The following is a 22,646-nucleotide window of genomic DNA, read 5'->3' on the forward strand; positions in this document are numbered from 1 at the left end:
TGGTGCTGGGCTAACCTGCCGCCGGAGCCGGGGATCGAACCATGATCCCCAGATTCCAGCGTCAGTCGCCCTGGCCGCGGCGCCACACCTCTTCCATGTAATGGAGTTATTATTATGACAGAACACTATAATGCCTACGTATTAATGTTAGTTCCCCTCTAGAGTTAAGTGAATTACATGTGTTCACCTTTGGCAAACGTCTGTTTTTGTGGTTTAAAATGTAACATAGGCCAAGAAACATAAGGGTATTTGCTTGGTAAATGAAATTGTGACAAGGGGTTTGTGCGTGAAATGGTTTTATTTATTAGCAGCTTAAGCAGCATTAATGGCACTCAAATGTAGCTGATGCATGTATAACTTAAAAATATATTGCTGTGACAGAACATGTTTTTATGTAACATTTTGAAGAATCAAATATACCCTTTGTTCTCTGATTTCAAAGTTCAACTATTACCATTGCAAGCATGAGGCAACGGAAGTCACCCCAAGAACTATGCATAATGGAAATATGTTAGTTTCAATATTTTTATTAATGTTTCTTTGTTTCCTCTGTTTGAAAACTGCCATGGCTGAAAGAAAATATGCCATGTGTCAAAGGAGAGCGAGGAGAGCTGTACTGATTAGTAGTAGCATAACTGCCGGATGTATGACGTTACAACGCAGGCTATTACAACGCCTGCCTTTACAATGCGGTTTTTACATCGCAATCCATTACAACGCATAGCGCTTTGGGGTGCCGGATAGTGAAAAGTTTAATTTACTATTCCAACACCAGTCCCCGTGGACACTAGGGAAGGGCTTGGATAGTAAATTAAACTTATTCCCTATCCTAGAGCGCCCCCCAGCGCAATGCTTTGTAATGGTTTGCGTTGTAATGACCGCGTTGTAATGGTAGTGCGTTGTAAAAGTTTTGTTGTAAAGGTTGTTCACCATAACTGCCATTAGGCCAGTATTTGATCTTTAGTCAACAACACTTCACTTTTTATAATAGGGCTGGGAGTTTTTTCATTTTCCGTTATCGGCATGGACCTCGCTGATACATCTTGCAACAGACCTAGCTGAAGTGCCACACATGGAAATTATGAAACGGTATTACCAGTTAAAGGCAGCTAATAGGGTGTTCAGGTGAAATGCACTGCATGGACCATCGTGTTGACACAACATCATAAGTGGCACCTCTCAGTTGTTCTGCCCTACTTTAAATTGACCATTTACAACACTTGAACAGAGATATGCTCTTCCACAGTTGAATACCAATAATGTTCAGCAGAACGTTTCATCAGTGTGAGGGACATCATGCCAAGGTGTTTGTGAATATTTCTTATCAATCATCCAGATGTGTCAATATCATGTACACAAGTACCACTACTGTTGTATGTAATTTTAAAATGATGCCTATACCCAGCTAAATAAACAAGAAAGCTAAGGTGCTCTCATACTGCTGCATATTCAAGATGCCTGAGTAGAGGGTTTTTGTTATGCACAGAATCAAAGTAGATGGCTTGATACATTCTAGTCTAAGACCCTAGATTATACAAAAAGATCTCAACTATGTTGAATCCAGCTGAATATTTTCTGACATAGTCTTTCTGTTGCTCTAAGTTGTCTCCTTTCATTGATAATGTCCATGTTGAACTAGGATCTAGATGGGATGTTCCTGGTTTTTATTAGTTTCATGGGGTTACTTGGTCTAGAATGGATGTCAAGGTTGTGTTGTAATGGGCAGTGAGTTCTGTAGTGGATAGATCATCTACAGAAGTAGTGAGGAGAGAGTTTACCCTTTCCTCCAGGTGAGTCATGTTGATCTGAGTGAGGTTTCTGGTCCATTGGGGATAGTCTTGGGTGGGGGGTTGTAAAGTGATCGGTTGAGTGAGGTGGAAGAGGATTAAGTGATGATCTGACCAATCCATGGGCAGGGTATGGTTTAGCGTGACTGTGCCGCATTTGGTGACAATGGCATCTAGGATTGCTCCTTTGTTGTTAGTTTCCTCTGTGCAGTGTTGGGTAAGGTTGTTGTTGTGTAGCAGCTCATTTAGGTTCTGGATTAGCAGGTTGTTTTCTTCATTCCAGTGTAGGCTGAAGAATTAGGTTATTCACATCTCGGAGAGAGCAGTGGGCAATCAGGTCAGACAGGTGTTCAGTGAATGTGGTGGAGTTGCCGGGGGTGGTAGATAAGGTGGCAGATTAGTGTTTTGTTGTTGCTAGTGTTGATGTTTATGGTTAGGCATTCAAAGGTGTTGTAGTTGAAGGAGTCTGTTTCCGTCATGGAAATATTGTCTCTGTGGATGATTGCTATGCCACCTCCTCTTTAGTCTTTTCTATCTTTGTTGGTGTTTGCGAAGCCTGGGGGGATGAGATTGTCCAGGAGTGGTAGGGAGGAATCATTTAGCCAAGTTTCGGTGATGAATGCAACGTCTATGTGGTGAGTAAGGATGGATTCTGCTAGCTCTGTGGCATGCTTGGTGCTTATCTGCAGTTTATGAGCATGTAGTTGGTGGGGGTCGTCTCTGTTTTGGGTTTCTTCGTTCGGGGGGCCGAGGTGATGATAGTGTGGGTGGCCAGGGGTCTGGGTGATTTCGGAGGGGTCTGGTCTCTTCCTAGTCCGGTGATCACCTTAATTTTTTATTGAAGGGTGACAGTAATATGATTGTCATTTGAGGAGGCAAGGACCGCCGCTTCACTCTCAGACATTGCATCTCTATTTCTTTTGGGTCCCTGTGTCTGATTAGAGAGGGGGTAGAGATCCACCTCTGGAGGGGGGCCTCGGAAGGCCTTTGTTGTGTATGGGTGGGGAAGCGGCAGGTACGCAGAGGCTGATGGGGCGCAGCGAGGTTGGATACTATTTCGCTAAAACCATGGATTATAGTTGCTATCTAGGCTTCCATCAGTGAGTCACTGCCCTGTCTCTAAGCTGGTGAGGTACCGGGGTGGGTCCTGGGTGGGTATGTTAGACTTGGGGGGGAGAGTCTCATATTGTTGGGTTGCCTTATTGTGGTTGTGTTGTCCGTGTGGGTTCTAGGCGGGGCGGTGAGTGCAGGGTGGCAGGGGTCATGTTGGGGTTTCGGTCTTTTATTGTATGTGGTTTTGGGGAGGTGGTTGGGAGTCAGAGATTTTGTGTTAAAGTTTTTCAAGGTGGATTGAGGTGGATGGAGGGCTGGCAGCAGGTGGGGGTGAAAGCCAAAGGGGGGAAGTATTGTTTTTTTTTTCTCTATGAGGGTGATGAGGATGATGTCACGTGGCAAACTGTGGGTGTGGTTAATAGGGAGCAATGGAAAGGTGGGCGAGTTCTTATGGAGGGTCCAGTTTTCAGGGGGAGGAGTAGGGGTGGGAAGGAGTGGAGTGCTTGCAAGAGGGAAGTCCAGACAGACGGGAAAATGGCATCAAAGGACTCTGGATTGTCGTTATTGGCTTGTATCAGGATTGTGCCATTGGAGTAGATGGTCACAGTGGTACTTCCAGTGCCCCTTGTGAGGTATGGAGCTGATAGTGTCAGTTTGCAGCTATGAGAAGTGTTAGTTGTTTTGGAAATATTGAGCTGCGATCTGAGGATGGAGTTCCATATTTCGGGTCTTTCAGTGTGGAAAATGAGATACATTTTTACGTGTCCTTTGGAGGAGCAGTGGTAGATGTCTGCCAAAAGTGAATAAGAATGTTGTCTGATCAGTTTTTGCTTAAAGTTTTTTTTAGCTTTGGTTGAGAGGTTAGGCAGGAAACTGATTGAGAAGGAGTTCGGGCTGTGCGTTTTTATGTGGTACGCAGAAGAGGGAAAGGTGTGGTCTGACGTGGCAGAAGGCATTGTGTCTAGGTAGGACGGGGGCAAGCTCCTTTTAGGGAAGGTGGGATAGTGTTTCCAGAGCCGTCCTTAGAGGGTAGTAAAAGAGTGAATCAGAGTTTTTTGCTGTTATTCTAGGGCTAGTTATTGAGAGCAGACTCGGGGTTGCTGGCGATAGAGGCACGGGCGGTATATATTGCTGGGGTCATCACTGTGTGCAGAAAGTTAGAAAGTTGCTTGTGTGGGGAGTTAGATGGTGTAAGCTATGGGTTCACTTGTGCGAGCTGTTCCGTCGAATGGACTGAGGGCAGCTCTTTTTTATTTTTTGAATGAGAAACTGCTTCACCACAGGTCCCGGTTATGACAGATGTTTGATCATCAATCATACCAAAATTTGTACATTATCGAAAACAATTTGCATCACTTCTTGGAATTTGTTAGATGGCATGTTATATTTCAACTATCCATCGGGTCGCAATTCACTGAGTTCGGGAAAGGTACCAAAATGAAAAAGTGTCCGTGGATGCTAGGATGACATACATGCTGGCCACGGAGTGTCTTAAAGGCCAAGTGGTTTCTTTATGCCATCCACAAACAATTAGCCAATGGGAGTGCTGAGCTCCCATTTACAGAGTAATATCATGTGATTTCCTGCATAAACTATCACCATTGAAAGACAGTCCTTGCTGAAACGCGTACGGCTAATAATAATGTGGGTTTTGGTGGTAATGTTAATGTGTGACTTAATCACTATGAGACACTATGCATTTTTTACTCCCTCCTTTTAACTGAAACCCTTTTCTAAGAGGTGCGCCCTTTTACGAGTTCTCTGCACTTTTCACCAGTCTCTGTTTTATCCTTCACGTGACTTCATCATTTTTCCTTTTTGCAGCACTTCACTGCGCAGTAATATCCCCGGGTGCCGCATACTTGCCGAAGTAGTCCTTAATTGGACCATGGTTCCACTTTAATCGCCCACCGCACCATCACTTGCATGTCCCATTATAAATTCATCCAGTATGGCGACCATCATGCCGTTTTAGTTGTTAATTGTGTTGACGCAGCAGACACTATATAAACCCTCACGTCATTTCCACATACACTCTGAACACCCAACCATCGACCAACAGATCACTGCAGGTAAGTGTAATTGAGCCCCCGTATCTTGAGTAAGCCCAACTCACCTTATGTCCCCATCCTAACTCCACCGTGCCCTCTTCTCTTTTTCACGCTATTTAGCCCCTCCTCCGGTCACGCCACTGCGGACCTTTTCACTTTGACAACTCCTGTAATTACAGGTAAGCCACCGTGCTTCAGTGCTCCCCGCCGTGCTCCCTGCGGCCCCCCTCTCCACCAAATCTCCTCAATCTATCCCAGGTTCCTTCACAGGAGCCTCCCCCCTTCTCTTCCATATGGTCCACACAGGGCATCTCCTCTAGACCTTAATTTAACACCTACTTGCCAGCACCTGATCCCTTATCTTTCTGGAACCCTACAAGTAACTCCGGCAGTCCTGTATCTACCGCCATTCCCTTTGCGGTAGGTTTTTAAGCTTTGCATGCCCTACCCTATGCCTAATAGTCTTATTTTAGGTCACTAACTGACCCTAATTACCTTTAGGATTCATGCTCTTTCCAGCACATTACTGAACCTTGCTTTCGACCAGTCCCTGCACCTGGTAAGCCATCTACCCAGCCTCCTATCCACTCTCACTCTAATTTTTGGGTCAGATACACCCCACCATGCACACTCTCAATACTCCCTGCCCTGTTCTTTGTTTAAGGAATTCAAGGCTAAACCACCTTGTCTTTCGCATCATTGCCACAATTTTCCTCCCCCCATTGTCCAAGGCACTTAAGTCATTTTTATTTCACCGCACCGTTCGCATCATTGCTGCAAAGGAAGTTGTCTTTTCACTTTGTATTAGTTAATTCTAAAATCTTCTTTTTCTGCCTTTTTCTTCCCATTCGTTTCATGTTTCACAGGCCTGATGTATCCGAGGCATGTGTTCATTTTGCCCTGATGATGATCCTATTATTTTTACAAAAGGATCGACACGTTGTCGACCTGCTTAACATCGAATACAATGTTAAATTCAGACTATAAGTGCAACGGCGTTTGTTCTTAATACCCATTTAGCACATGAATTAGATGGTTTTGTTCAAAATTACTTCTTTTTTACATGCTGTCTTACTTTTTGAAGGCAGAAATACAGAGAAAGACAAATAATATTAACACTATTTTGTGTTTTCCTACATCAGCCGATAAAAATGGTAACTCACTTGTGTGGGTAGGCCTAGTGTCTGCGACAGGAATTTGCCCAAAACACAACGTGGACACATCACATTTTTCCAATGAAAACTGCCCCTTTTTTTGCAATGTGCCTAACTGTGGAATTTGTGCCCTATGCTTAGCCAGCACCTTGGGAAACCAAACAAACCTGTAAATTTGTTAAAGCTAGCCATCCAGGGGAATCCAGGATGGGGGACTTGTGTGACTCTCACCAGGTTCTGTTACCAAGATTCCCTTGCAAACCTCAAACTTTGTACACCAATGACACATTTTCTCAACATTTCTGTGACGAGCTGGCTTGTCATGAGCACGGAAGGTGTAAACATGCCTTATGCCATATTGTCCAATTTAAAACAAGGCAAGTGGCAGAACGTAGACACTCACTGTAATACCCACACTTTGCATTGACAGATGTGCATTAAGAGCTAATAACAAAGTTACTTAAACCTCTTATCCCCTAAACCAAAACATTGCAGATGATACCAGGATGAAACTAAAACAAAACCTGGACCTAGAGGACAAAAGTTTAAATAGAAAACATAACATAAATGGATATAATAGGATATTTGTTGTACCCTTGAAAAAAAAGCGGTGGAAGAGGAAATGCTCCATTTAGCATAACCAATTACCACCCTCTCTTGACGAAGCACACACAGTTTTGCACATGTTTGAATGTGTAATAAAGCCTTGGATTGTTCACCTTTTTCTGGCATCCAGTGCCACAGTGCTTGTGGTCTCGCTCTAAACTGGCACTGTAAAATTGATTTCATCCAATAAATTTCCAGTAAGCCATCAAACGTTGGCGCAGGAATTGCATCAGTGGTGTTGTGGTCAGCCCAGTATCAATGGGGTAATTCATGGTAGAACGCCCAAGCCCCAAAAGGAAACACACCATATTTGCAGAAAAGGATAACCAGCAGGTATCTCTCACACCTCAACTAGCGAGTTATGCTCTGTTAGACATGTAGGGGCTGATTACGATGGCGGTCGGACAAGCATCCAACCACCATTGTTTCGGGATCAGGACCACCTGACAACTATACGATGGTACCGACCTCCGAATTCTCATGCCCCCCAAGAGAAGGCATATCAAGGAGGAATATTTGTATTTTTGTCCACAAAAACAATCCTGCCAACAACACAGGCACCTTTGCCCCATGGTGCAAGGGGGCTGCAATGGTGCTTGGCAGCCCATTGTGCACCGGAGCAGGGTGGAATGGACAGAAATGCACTGTGGTGTATAAATACAGTGTATTCCTGTCCGTTCACATTGGCATAGGGCAGTGCAGCGAGAAGACTAGTGGTGCTGCCCTACGCCGGTCCCTCATAATTAAGCCCATGGTGTCAGGTGGACATTGCATTGGTGGTACATTGGCATTCCCATAAACCACCTATGCAATTTAACTCAAAGCCATCTACTAACAATACAATACAGATTTGTTACACGGAAGGCTCAAAGAGCACCAACGCTGGAGGAGAGAGACAGTGCCTTATCTATGTAGAAATGGCACAGTCTTGCTCTCCCCCTCACAGAAAGCAGTGCTGCACAGCTGGATTGCTGAGCTGCTGACACATTTGTAAATATGTCCTGCAGCATTTAGTACACTAAAGGAGGGATGTAGGAAAGTCCCCCTTTTTGCATGTTTACCCCCTAACTTTTTGCCAGATACCTGTTGCTAACTTGTCTCAGTGTATGCTGGGTCACTGCTAACCAGGACATACAATATATTGTCAGTAATTTGAAAGTATTGCATAGAAGTCTCACTAATTTTAACTGAGCTCAACTTGGTTCCTAGAAATAAAAGTAACTAAAGTAATATTTGTATACAAACATTGGCCTGGAGTCAGTCATTGAGTGTGTGCTCCTGCCTTGTATGCATATGCACACCAAAAGCATTCACACTACCCTCTGATAAGCCTAGCTGCTCTGCCCAGCTACCACTAAATTGAGAGTAAATTATTATCTACTTTAACCTCTGCCATACGTTTGGGGACTCACTGGACACTAAACCACGTTTTGGTATAGTATATGTAGACCCAGCTTCTGACAAGGGGAAGGCAGATTTATAAAAAACGAGTGCAACACAGCACTACAACCCAAGTTAATAATACCACCTGCTTTGGTAAACAAAAACAATTCGGTAAATGTAAATTTGTAGTTAAGATACAATATAGCCTATTTATGTATCATATGTTCCAGTTTTACAAATGACAACTTTGCATGTCCAACATATACTCCTCTGCATCCTCGAAGACTTTTAAAAGCTTGTGACAAACCGATGAAAAATGTATCTAGAGCAAGTTTTCAATCTAGTGTAGCTTCAAGCAATTTAAAATAATTTGAGCAGTACCTAAAGATCACTACGATATAAAGAAACACTTTAAAGTTGCAGAATTTGGCCATTTTCAGAAGTCCCTTCTTAAATTGCGCCTAAAATGTTGTACTACCATTTTCATCAAAACCTGCAACTTACTTTTACCTATTTTACTTTCATCTAATTTGCTCTATTGAGCTCCTAGTTCTAGCCTAGTTTTAATTCTTTTTTAGGGGAATGATGTGACACAACTGAACTACTTGGATTCAGACAACTGTTTAAGGCATCATTTAGGCACAATTGCATGTTAAGTGTATACGATCTAGCAAATAATTGTAGTTCTCTTTGATTGTGTTGTGATGAGTATACTAGGGAAGCTGTTACCAACATATTCACTCCTCATAGGAATAGTAATGTAGCAGAGGTTGGGATTTGAGCAGGCACCATTACAAGTGGACATCCAACAGTCAGATGCCACTGAAGGGATCCAATGTCAAATTTGATGGGTCAGTCTTCACAAATATTTCTGTTCATTCTCACCGGCACTATGCATGCCATTGTAGTGTCGATATCTCAGTGGGCTAATGCACCCACTGCAAGCGCCTTTGTTTGTACCTATAGCTGCATGTTGGAATCCTCGAAGTCCATTTACCCTTTCCTTTGCCCACGGTAAAAGAAATTAGTTCCAGTCTGTTGGGTAACAATAAACATTATCTTTTGTTATCTGTCAACAGTGCCAAGAAACCCCTGAACTGTTGAAAATGCACACTACAAAGTAATGCCACAAGCAAGACAAAAAGAAGACAGAGAGAAGAAGTAAAAGGTTACATACCGTCTAAATGGGAAACAAGGATTCTATTCAATTGTGAAATTAAAGCAAGCATGTACTTAGAAATGAAGAGGATTCACTAGGCCTGGACGGTAAATTCCGTTCCACTTGCGGAATTTGCAGAATTTAGGTGATTTAGCGTTCTGCAGAGAATGCGGAATTGCCAAAAATTCTGCGATCCGCAGCTTCGCAGAATTTTTGTCTTGTTCACGCTTTCAAAATGTGTGTTCACGAGATATTTCTCCCCGAGCACGCAAACAGCATTCGTGAACAGGGAAAAAGAATCGCGAACGGGCAAAACAAGCAATTCCTTGTGTTCGCGGAACTTTTGCATGCTCACAGAGATGTTTTACCGTTTCGCGGAGCATTGCGTAGCGCGACTACGCAAATTCCACCCACCCCGAGAATTTACCAGAATGAATTCTGCATTTTGACAATTTCATCATTTTGAAAATTCTAAGCAAATATGCTTGTGGGTAATATTTTTTCAGAACAGATTTCCATCAGAATGTTTTCATTCAGAATCACTTAAAGCCCAGTGGATTAATAAACAATCTACTTTTCACTATGGATCCATGAGACTTCAAGTGCAGACATATCACTAATTAAAACTCTTGTTCTTTCTCTTATCTTCACCTGTAATCCCTCCACTGGGGCAGAAATGAAAGTGTGGAACATTGAAAAGCACTATTATAGTCCAGAGGGAAATAAAACAAATATAAAGCTAGACTCAAAAGGAGAGGACCTGTAAGCTCCTGATGTGCTAAAGGTCAAACACCCAAAGGTGCATGTTAGGGTTGTAAATGATTTCTTCTATAACAGATCTCATGCAAGTTTCAAAGCTCCTAACATACCAAATCTTGCGTTAAATTGTACCTGTGGGTGGGTCTTGTCCTTGAAGGTCCTTCTGAGCAGGCCTAACACATTAACAGATTTATATCCTGAAGAAAAGCTGCAGTCTCCTAACAATAAATACACATATATTTGTAAAAGGAGTCTTTCTTGTAAAAGGAATCTTTCCTTACTTTCACTCAGCTCCAAATGGTGTTTCTTCTGATACTGCAGGCCAGCTCTGCATGACAATGACCAGCTTACAGAGCATCTGGCAGAGTAGACGTTAGAATTGTTCATAGGTGTATTTGGTAAAGAGCAAAGTCCAAGTTTCTGTTTTAGCCATGTTGTATATTTCCTCATACAGTAAGTTCATCAGTTTCACATTTAGTCCACCATTGTGTGAACTTACTTCAGACCAAAAACCACATCTACAACATTTCCTGCTACGAGCTAGCCAAAGGATGTTGTATGTTTTCTTAGTGATGTAAATACAGAAAACAGAGAGAAGGGATTTTCCACAATGTGGTCGTACATCTCGGCATAGTGGTACAGGTTTTTTCTACTTAAATGATTTCTTCCTTAGACTACTACTTCACTGTTTATTTATTTTTCAACACATTTTATACAGAGAAATATGATATATCATCCTGAATACCAACTGTAATATAATAGATGTCAAACTAAGTAGCACTGAAAAATATTTCATCATATCCTTGATCCAATTTTCTGTTTTACTCAGTTTTCAGTCTTCAATTTGATCCAGTTCATTATTCAATATTATATACAGTAGTTTATTAAATCTTTGTGCCCTCAAATCCCTTTGTCATTCTTCTATTCCATCTAATTTTTTATCCATTCTTTTATTTGATCGAATCCTTTATACAAATATATGTTTTAGCCATTCTCTAAAGTACACATAAATTGATGTTTGAATTAATCTCAGCCACTGGTATTCAATTGGGCTACATCCTAGTCCATCATTAATGCACGCCATGCCACCTCAGTTCACGTCCAGCCTGAACTGCTGGACCAGGGATGTATGACAGAACCAAGCATGCATTTTCAATGCAGACTAAACCATGAATAAGTCTCAACCGCGCACGTCGTTACATTAGCACATTTCCTAAAATGCAGTAACAGTGCAACAATGCAGGTATTGTTCTCGCAAAAAAATCCAGATAATACTTCTCAATACTAATTAAACAATATATATATATTTTAGACAAATATATTAGAAACGATCCCAATACAACTGTAGTACTTTCTTTGTGTCTATAGTTATAAAACTACCTAGGCAAGACTAAAATGGCTGTTGTCGCAAGTGACAACTTTACAAAACATTTTCCTCAGACGTTGTTTTTGAGTATTAAGTAGGGGGAAAGGACGCACCCCGTTCATAGTTCTCGATCTCTCTTTTGTTTCTTGCATGCAAAATATTCTACATGATTAATTTAAGGTATTTTCTACATTATTTTGAGGATTTAGACAACTACTGGAAAAACAAAATTCCCCGTACAGTAATCACTTACCATAATGTGAGTACACATGAGTTACATTTTACATAAAAGCAGTGACGGCTCGCCTAGGGAGTGCTGTGGGGCGGCGGGGTGGAGCAGGGGAGAGGCAGGGTGTCGGGGTTGTGGATGCCGCGTTGGCAATGCAGTGCGCCCAAGGTAAATTGATTTATTTACTTAGTTTACTCTGTTCTGCCGTATGTCAGACTCCACTACCCCCAACCTGCCCCCCCCCTGCCACACAACTCCCTCGGCGAGCCACCATTGCATAAATGTAAATAGAATTTTTTTAAATATTTTCTATTAAACCCCCACTATGGGCGTCCATCTGAGCAGGTGCTAGACACGTTTCTTGCAAAAATTACTAATGAAAATGCTCTGTGGGTCTTTAATATGGCAGTTGCTGGTCAGCGTTTAGGGGCAAAACTACTACTGTAACTCCACTGGGGACACCCCACTGGACAGGTGCTGGACAGTGACTCGGGGCAATAGTACTATGCTAGTTCTGCTGGGTGTGTCCCTCTGGGCAGGTGCTGGACAGTGCCTGGGGAAAAATTAAAAAAGAACATCGAACAAGTGCAAAATCATGCATCTACCGCCAATGAACCATGCGACTCAGTCCTGAGGGAAATATCAGAAAACATTCCCATCCATGTTGCTAGGAGTATGCCTGCAATACCCAAGCATAGAAGGATGATACAGAGTCAAAAACAGGCAAGTAATCCCCGTGTGACCCCACAGACCTTTTCTGATATCAACATTTCCCAAAACTAACAAATACATTTTGCTAATGAAACTTTTCTACTGCATGATAACGTAAACCCTCAAAAAAAAATACAAATTTTTTCAACAACACATAACCTGGAAATAGAGTGATTCTTACCATAACTCGTAAGATAGCGAGCAACCCCAAAAGAAAGAGAAGAATAAAGGAGGGATAAAGAGAACGCCGGATGGGCGTTTTTTAATTTTGGGGTTGCTCGCTATTCGGGTGTTTGTTTCATGTACAAGAGACGAACTCCTGACTTTGTTGTTTATTTGTCTCTCTAGAGCGGTGCTTCACTCTACTCCTGAGCCACTGCCAGGTGGGGTGAGGCCTCCATTTCTTACGAGTTATGGTAAGAATCACTCTATTTTTTACATGGCATATAATTGGTATATCCTAAAAATTGTGAGTTTATAATGCACGACGAACATGATCGTTTGATAGTCAGCACAGATAGTCTGACTCAAGCTTAAGGTTCTTAATCTTTAGACCTAGCTATCCAGTGGGATTTGTGTAACTGTGTGTGAATTCTACTTACTTGACACTTTTTGCTTTGACCTTTTTAGTGAACGACATAACCTGTAAGGAACAAGACAAGACCTTTTCACCTAGAAACTACAGGTGATCTCTGTACTTGTCTTTTGAATCTTGTTTCGTCACTAAATTAACATATTTTCACTTTTATAGTTTTGCAGTAGCGGTCAATTTATTGTAAGGTCCTGAAGAAAGCAAGGACATATTTGTCCATCAATTGCTGAAACATGTAGACCTAGTTCCATTTCTAGACAGCATATATTTCCAAACTGTCTTCACAAATTTTTTAACATTGGTGGAGTGAGTATCATCTGAATACATTCTGTTCTGTACTCCCTCATCCAAATTTTAAGACACACTTTACTTATTATTTTTTCACTTTTAGCACTGCACTGCATCAGTCACCTTACACTATTCCACACATTAATCTTGAGAAGTGGCCTACCATACTACCGGTTTTCTCAATCAAGGAGATCTATCTACATCTTGATCTTCTTCTTCTTTTTGAGAATAACCCACTTGGGTAGATGGCAATGGAAGAAACCCAAATGATGAAGGGCGGTTCCGAGTGGTGACTGATGGGTATCTTTGACCATCCCTCAGGTTGTCATAGAATACTTTTTCATTTAAGGTCCATTGCGAATTTATTTCTTATCTAGTTTTTCACACACACCACAAATCAATTGTTTTTCCTTTCGAGACACTCTGGTATTTTGTTGTTGTTATGTATTCGTTGGGGATATATACAGAGCTTGGTCTATAAATATTCCCCTGGGTCCCACCTTATCGTTATGTTGTTGTTATTAATATGTTTCTCCAGCAACTTGCTGTATAACGGAAGCAAGGAGATGGGCCGATAGTTTGTAATAACATCCGGTGGAAGTTTGGAGTTTTTCCTAATTGGCATGACTTGTGCGTCTTTCCATTCCTTCGGAAGTTTGCCCTCAATAATCGATATATTAAAAACCACCTCTAGGGGTTCTGCCAGTTCCTTTGCAAGGGTTTTTACAATTTTCACCGGAATGAGGTCTTTAGGGGACCCTGACTTAGCCGATTTAAGAAGGATTTTGGTTTCTCCTGTAGTAAGAAGGGGAAACACACTTAGTGAAGGTTGGGTGTGCTTGTAGGGGCTAGTGTGTAGTAAATCTGTGTCTATCTCTCGAGAGCTGGGACAGGAAAATTTAGAGTAGATATCCTCAATCTTCTGAGTCAGATGATTAGCAATATTATCGCAAAGTAATTGGGACAGTTGGTCCTCAGGGCTACAGGCTATGGGATTAACCAGTGAATTAAGAATCTGAAAAAGTATTCTGGAGGTATTGTCAGCTTGCTCCAGTTGTAATACTATGTGCTTTTTACGGGTGTTTCTAAGACTCTTATGATATTTCCTCAACAGCTCTTTAAAATTGTCCCTGTCTGATTGTGCTTTGTTGCGGCGCCAGATACGTTCCAGTGCCTTACATCTCCTTTTCTCTGTCTTCAGTTCTTGTGTGTACCAGGGAGCCTGGGGGCGACGTGCTAAGGTGGAACACGTTTTTATTGGTATGGTGGCATCTAATGTGAGATTAATAGCGGCGTGAAGGGATTTAAGGTGCTCCTCGACTGTACTATCGGAAGACTGTGGGAAGGCATGGAAAGCTTCTGAGAAGGACGCTGGCGAAAGTTTGTGCCATTGCCTAAAACAGCGGGAGCCTGGCTTTTTGTTAGGTACGTTTGCCCTGGGTCCCACAAGGCCAAATGTGATCATATGATGATCCGACCAGGTTAGAGGGAGCATTTGTTTGTAAATTAAATCCAGGGAATTCGAAAGAACTTGGTCTAGAATATGGACTGCATTATGTGAAGATGCGTTGTTTTTCTTGATAAGGCCTAGAGGAGATATTTCACTAAGGAAATGCAGGGTCTCTGGGTCTAGTATGTTTTCACTGTGGATGTTAAAATCACCCAGAAGAATAAATCTATTAGTGGAGATGACATGGGGTGCAATCATCTCTGAAAGATCGAGTCGGCAACGGAGCCCGGATGGCGATAGACAAGTGCGCCTTTCTAATTAAGTTGCGAATGAAGATCTATTCTAAATATAATTACTTCTAAATTGTTGCTCAGGTGTTGATCCAGAATAGTGGCTTTTATGGGGTCTTTATAAATAATAGCAATCCCTCCCCCTGCTTTCTTGGGTCTATCTAATTTTAGGATCCTATATCCTTCAGGCAAAGCTGTTGCAATGGCTGGGGCGGAGGTGGTCTTTAGCCATGTTTCTGTGAGGAACCCAAGATCCGGGTTCGAAGAGGAAAGAAAATCCCAGATGTGGGTTGCATGTTTGGGCAGAGAGCGAACGTTGGCTAGAAAGGCTTTCCAAATGTAGTCGGCTTGGATTTCCTCCATAACTTGAGTGCTTTGAGGGAGTATGTTTAAATTTGCGGGAAGGCTATGAAACCTACAACTCCGGCATGAGATAGGACCTTCCAGGCATAAGGGAAACTGATTTTTACAGCAATGGATCAATGAGTCAGAGCAGTTCTGTCTGACAGAATGGTCAGCGAGATTTAATAGCTCCTGTCTAGAAAAGGTGACCTTCTGCGGTGTGAGTCCTACCTTGGGGGAATCTAGCATAATGACTGGCACCTGGCAACAGACTGAAGCTTGCCTTTGGCGCGCCCGTTGTGCCCGCCCGCTGCGCAGTCGAATGATTACTGTCATTTATGCCCAGAGAGGGCAGGGTTTACAGAACAACTAGTCCGCAGCCAAAAGTCCAACAATATGGCCGCTCACCCCCAGTGCGTCCCCCGACAGCACCTAATCGTCTGCGGGGACCAGGGTTCGAGCGCGGTAAGGGGGCGGTGGGGACAAAGTACAAATAAGCAGAAGTGCAAAATAAGCAGTTAAAAGTTATTTTTAAAAACACAATCTATCCTGTCTTTCGCGGCTTCCGCCTCAGGAAAGTGAGCTTAGCTTCTAATGTCAACCAGCGCAGGTGGGAGAGCGTGGCTTAAGTAGCAGCAAGGGCGAGGTTTACAGAACAACTAGTCCACAGCCAAAAGTCCTTCCAATATGGCTGCTCACCCCCAGTGCGTCCCCCGGCAGCACCTAATCGTCTGCGGGGACCAGGGTTCGAGCGCGGTAAGGGGGCGGTGGGGACAAAGTGCAAATAAGCAGAAGTGCAAAGTAAGCAGTTAACAGTTATTTTTAAAAACACATTCTATCCTGTCTTTCCCGGCTTCCGTCTCAGGAAAGTGAGCTTAACTTCTAATGTCAACCCCGCAGGGAAAATACTCGTAAATGGAAGAGTTTCAAAAGGTTTCCAGATCAGAAGAGGCACAAGGGAGGGTCGCCCATACACACCTTTTCAACCTCTACATTGAACCTTTAGCTAATATGATAAGATTTTCTGAAGAAATCGTTCCTTTTAGTTTTAATGGTTGGGCTCTGAAAGTGGTGTTATATGCTGATGATTTAATGATCTACACGAGTGACTTGAACAAATTGCTGGTTAGCATCAATTACTTATTATCAGACTTTGGGAGGTTATCCGGTTATCAAATCACCCACCAAAAAATGGAAGTTATGCATTGGAATATAACGCTACCTTTGACTGAGTCTAAAAATAAAATCAAATATTTGGGGATTGAGGTTCCAAGAAGCATTGAATATGTGGCTCAAGTTAATCTTGATCTTAAAACCAAAGAAATGAGGAAACTGTTAAAATGGTAGAGTTGTTTACTTCTTACATTCTTGGGGAGATCAAACATCATCAAAATGGCCATTCTACCAAAAGTTCACATTCATATTTAATGCAATCCCTTTGGAGTTCAATTCTGTGGGGATACGAAAGATACAGAGTAAAATTAGCTCCTTCATTTGGGCATCTAAAGGGGTAAGAATAGCCTGGAGAAAGCTTTACCAAAAGAAAAGTAGCGGGGGGATCGCCCGTCCGGATTTAGACATGTATTATAAAGCTTTTCATTTTAAAAACAACAGGATTTTATTTCTCTCCCGGGAGTCCTATCCCGCCTATTGGAAAGCTGTAACCGATCACGATTAATGTCTTCAAATATATTCGATACAAAAGGGGATGATGGACGGAGCGTTTGAACAAATCAAACATTCACCCCCAGTCAACTGATCTGGGTTTAATCCATCACCATTCTTTAGTTCACTCAGCCACCCCAGTTGAGACATGGCTATATGCAAATCAGTCTGACCCTGAGCCTCATGGGAACAGTCCAGCCCGAACTGCCAAGCCATGTCTTCCCTGGACCGGAAACAAGCATCCTGGGACCGGTTTCGGATTCATAATCCTCATCAGCCAGGCTATCTTGAATCCAGTGGCCAAGTGAACAAGGGACTCACGTCTGGGCATACCCTACCACACTTAGGGCGAACAAAGCGATACAAAAGGGGATGATGGATGGAGCGTTTGAACAAATCAAACACTCACCCCCAGTCAACTGATCTGGGTTTAATCCATCACCATTATTTAGTTCACTCAGCCACCCCAGTTCCGACATGGCTATATGCAAATCAGTCTGACCTTGTGCCTCATGGGAACAGTCCAGCCCGAAATGCCAAGCCATGTCTTCCCTGGACCGGAAACAAGCATCCTGGGACCGGTTTCGGATTCATAATCCTCATCAGCCAGGCTATCTTGAATCCAGTGGCCAAGTGAACAAGGGACTCACGTCTGAGCATACCCTACCACACTTAGGGTGAACAAAGCGATACAAAAGGGGATGATGGACGGAGCGTTTGAACAAATCAAACACTCACCCCCAGTCAACTGATCTGGGTTTAATCCATCACCATTCTTTAGTTCACTCAGCCACCCCAGTTCAGACATGGCTATATGCAAATCAGTCTGACCCTGTGCCTCATGGGAACAGTCCAGCCCGAACTGCCAAGCCATGTCTTCCCTGGACCGGAAACAAGCATCCTGGGACCGGTTTCGGATTCATAATCCTCATCAGCCAGGCTATCTTGAATCCAGTGGGCAAGTGAACAAGGGACTCACGTCTGAGCATACCCTACCACACTTAGGGCGAACAAAGCGATACAAAAGGGGATGATGGACGGAGCGTTTGAACAAATCAAACACTCACCCCCAGTCAACTGATCTGGGTTTAATCCATCACCATTCTTTAGTTCACTCAGCCACCCCAGTTCAGACATGGCTATATGCAAATCAGTCTGACCCTGTGCCTCATGGAAACAGTCCAGCCCGAACTGCCAAGCCATGTCTTCCCTGGACCGGAAACAAGCATCCTGGGACCGGTTTCGGATTCATAATCCTCATCAGCCAGGCTATCTTGAAACCAGTGGCCAAGTGAACAAGGGACTCACGTCTGAGCATACCCTACCACACTTAGGGCGAACAAAGCTATACAAAAGGGGATGATGGACCGAGCGTTTGAACAAATCAAACACTCACCCCCAGTCAACTGATATGGGTTTAATCCATCACCATTCTTTAGTTCACTCAGCCACCCCAGTTCAGACATGGCTATATGCAAATCAGTCTGACCCTGTGCCTCATGGGAACAGTCCAGCCCGAACTGCCAAGCCCTGTCTTCCCTGGACCGGAAACAAGCATCCTGGGACCGGTTTCGGATTCATAATCCTCATCAGCCAGGCTATCTTGAATCCAGTGGCCAAGTGAACAAGGGACTCACGTCTGAGCATACCCTACCACACTTAGGGCAAACAAAGCGATACAAAAGGGGATGATGGATGGAGCGTTTGAACAAATCAAACACTCACCCCCAGTCAACTGATCTGGGTTTAATCCATCACCATTCTTTAGTTCACTCAGCCACCCCAGTTCAGACATGGCTATATGCAAATCAGTCTGACCTTGTGCCTCATGGGAACAGTCCAGCCCGAAATGCCAAGCCATGTCTTCCCTGGACCGGAAACAAGCATCCTGGGACCGGTTTCGGATTCATAATCCTCATCAGCCAGGCTATCTTGAATCCAGTGGCCAAGTGAACAAGGGACTCACGTCTGAGCATACCCTACCACACTTAGGGTGAACAAAGCGATACAAAAGGGGATGATGGACGGAGCGTTTGAACAAATCAAACACTCACCCCCAGTCAACTGATCTGGGTTTAATCCATCACCATTCTTTAGTTCACTCAGCCACCCCAGTTCAGACATGGCTATATGCAAATCAGTCTGACCCTGTGCCTCATGGGAACAGTCCAGCCCGAACTGCCAAGCCATGTCTTCCCTGGACCGGAAACAAGCATCCTGGGACCGGTTTCGGATTCATAATCCTCATCAGCCAGGCTATCTTGAATCCAGTGGGCAAGTGAACAAGGGACTCACGTCTGAGCATACCCTACCACACTTAGGGCGAACAAAGCGATACAAAAGGGGATGATGGACGGAGCGTTTGAACAAATCAAACACTCACCCCCAGTCAACTGATCTGGGTTTAATCCATCACCATTCTTTAGTTCACTCAGCCACCCCAGTTCAGACATGGCTATATGCAAATCAGTCTGACCCTGTGCCTCATGGGAACAGTCCAGCCCGAACTGCCAAGCCATGTCTGCCCTGGACCGGAAACAAGCATCCTGGGACCGGTTTCGGATTCATAATCCTCATCAGCCAGGCTATCTTGAAACCAGTGGCCAAGTGAACAAGGGACTCATGTCTGAGCATACCCTACCACACTTAGGGCGAACAAAGCGATACAAAAGGGGATGATGGACCGAGCGTTTGAACAAATCAAACACTCACCCCCAGTCAACTGATATGGGTTTAATCCATCACCATTCTTTAGTTCACTCAGCCACCCCAGTTCAGACATGGCTATATGCAAATCAGTCTGACCCTGTGCCTCATGGGAACAGTCTAGCCCGAACTGCCAAGCCATGTCTTCCCTGGACCGGAAACAAGCATCCTGGGACCGGTTTCGGATTCATAATCCTCATCAGCCAGGCTATCTTGAATCCAGTGGCCAAGTGAACAAGGGACTCACGTCTGAGCATACCCTACCACACTTAGGGCAAACAAAGCGATACAAAAGGGGATGATGGATGGAGCGTTTGAACAAATCAAACACTCACCCCCAGTCAACTGATCTGGGTTTAATCCATCACCATTCTTTAGTTCACTCAGCCACCCCAGTTCAGACATGGCTATATGCAAATCAGTCTGACCCTGTGCCTCATGGGAACAGTCCAGCCCGAACTGCCAAGCCATGTCTTCCCTGGACCGGAAACAAGCATCCTGGGACCGGTTTCGGAATCATAATCCTCATCAGCCAGGCTATCTTGAATCCAGTGGCCAAGTGAACAAGGGACTCACATCTGAGCATACCCTACCACACTTAGGGCGAACAAAGCGATACAAAAGGGGATGATGGACGGAGCGTTTGAACAAATCAAACACTCACCCCCATTCAACTGATCTGGGTTTAATCCATCACCATTCTTTAGTTCACTCAGCCACCCCAGTTTAGACATGGCTATATGCAAATCAGTCTGACCCTGTCCTCATGGGAACAGTCCAGCCCGAACTGCCAAGCCATGTCTTCCCTGGACCGGAAACAAACATCCTGGGACCGGTTTCGGATTCATAATCCTCATCAGCCAGGCTATCTTGAATCCAGTGGCCAAGTGAACAAGGGACTCACGTCTGAGCATACCCTACCACACTTAGGGCGAACAAAGCAATACAAAAGGGGATGATGGACGGAGCGTTTGAACAAATCAAACACTCACCCCCAGTCAACTGATCTGGGTTTAATCCATCACCATTCTTTAGTTCACTCAGCCACCCCAGTTCAGACATGGCTATATGCAAATCAGTCTGACCCTGTGCTTCATGGGAACAGTCCAGCCCGAACTGCCAAGCCATGTCTTCCCTGGACCGGAAACAAGCATCCCGGGACCGGTTTCGGATTCATAATCCTCATCAGCCAGGCTATCTTGAATCCAGTGGCCAAGTAAACAAGGGACTCACGTCTGAGCATACCCTACCACACTTAGGGCGAACAAAGCGATACAAAAGGGGATGATGGACGGAGCGTTTGAACAAATCAAACACTCACCCCCAGTCAACTGATCTGGGTTTAATCCATCACCATTCTTTAGTTCACTCAGCCACCCCAGTTCAGACATGGCTATATGCAAATCAGTCTGACCCTGTGCCTCATGCCTCAAATATATTCGGCCATCCCAAATACTTTAAAAAGATCAGACTGAAGGTATTAGGATCAGCATATAAAATGTGGTCAAAGATAAGGAAAGTGTGGAGGTTTTCGTATGTTAGTCCTCTGGCCCCAATATGGAACTCGCCGGGCACTTCAGAATGCCTGTAAGACGCCCTAGCATGTCCTCTGAAACAAGCAGGAATAGAGAGGTGGGGGGACCTTCTTGAAAATGGGAATCTTAAATACTGGGACGTCTTAGCGGAAAGAACTAATAACGAATTATCAACTCCTTACAGACTGGAACATAGGCTCGGATCCTATGGTACCGGACTATTAGCAGTTCCCAAAATTCATAAAGCCCGAATGGGGGGCAGATCCTTCAGGCTACTCGCAGCTAAGAGCTGGAATATGCTTCCGATGGAGCAGCATCTCGAACCTTCTGAGGCAAAGTTCCGCAGAGCTCTTAAAACACATCTTTTCCGCTCAGTACTGATGTAATCTCCTTGTTCTGGCCACGTCTTACTTCTCTCTCAGCGCGGGGACACGCCGGGGCGCGTAACCAGGCGCTTTATAAAATCCCATAATAATAATAATAACAAATACTACCAAATGGCCACTTGGACCAGAGGAAAAGTAATAATATTGCACCCGGGCAGTACGCTGGAGGCGAACCTACAAAAAAAAACAATTTGAAAGTTGAAAGGAAGTTTCATTGTGGTACTGGCACTTGATCGAAGGGAAATGAGGCCGACTTTGGGACACCTGATGACATTTGGAAGAAAATCTTTCCGGATATAGACGTACAACATTCTTGGCAGGTATCTTCCACTTTTTTATGGCACATTATTGTTTCTGCACCTCTTAGGAGAAACCATCTTTTTACTTTGCACAGGTCGTATTGGACACCCGAAAAATTGTCAAAGATGAACACACAGATGATGAAAAAATGTCCTAAATGTGGAGAGATGAAGGCCAACAACATACACATGTTTTTTACATGCACTCACCTTGACGTTTACTGGCATGCAGTTGGTAAGATTGTAGATAAAGCTCTAGATTTAAATGTCAAGGTAAGCTCTTTCACTATCATATTTGGCAATTTAGACACTGCTAACTCTATTATTCATTTAAGTAAAAAGCAGAACCACTGCTATTTATGTCCATGTTATTGGCTAGACGAGAGGTGTGTAAAAATTGGATTCTCCCATCACCTCCTGAAGTAGACAATTGGGTTAGGGCAATGAACAAATTCAGAGATAGGGGTACAAACCTACGACCATGAACATTTTTTGGCAGAGGCAGGGGTACAAATCTCAGACGATGGAGACTTTGTGTCAGGGACAGGGTACAGAACTCAGACCATTGGGACTTTGAGTCAGAGACAGCGGGACAAACCTAAGATCACGGGGCTTTGTGTCAGAGATAGGGGTACAAACCTCAGACCACTGGGACTTTGTGTCAGAGACAGAGGTACAAACCTCCGACAATGAGCAGTTTTTGTCAGATACAGGGCTACAAGTCTCAAACCACAGGGACTTTGTTTCAGAGGCAGAAGTACAATCCTCTCACCATGGGGACTTTGTGTCAGAGATGGGTGTACACACCTCAGATCACAAGACGTTGTGTCATGGA

At 43.8% G+C, this 22,646-nt stretch overlaps 1 protein-coding gene across 2 annotated transcripts in view; it reads right to left on the reverse strand.

The window, feature by feature from the left end:
- LOC144767675 (putative G-protein coupled receptor 33) overlaps nucleotides 1–10,320 on the reverse strand; it is a 100,880-nt gene extending 90,560 nt beyond the window's left edge. For both annotated transcript variants that reach the window (XM_078651069.1, XM_078651068.1), the window contains exon 1: nucleotides 10,234–10,320. The gene's annotated coding sequence lies outside the window, so the exon portion shown is untranslated. The remainder of the gene's footprint in view (nucleotides 1–10,233) is intronic.
- Nucleotides 10,321–22,646: the final 12,326 nt, after the last annotated feature.

This window comes from Lissotriton helveticus, chromosome 7 (assembly GCF_964261635.1).
Source record: "Lissotriton helveticus chromosome 7, aLisHel1.1, whole genome shotgun sequence".
Classification (NCBI taxonomy): Eukaryota; Metazoa; Chordata; class Amphibia; order Caudata; family Salamandridae; genus Lissotriton; species Lissotriton helveticus.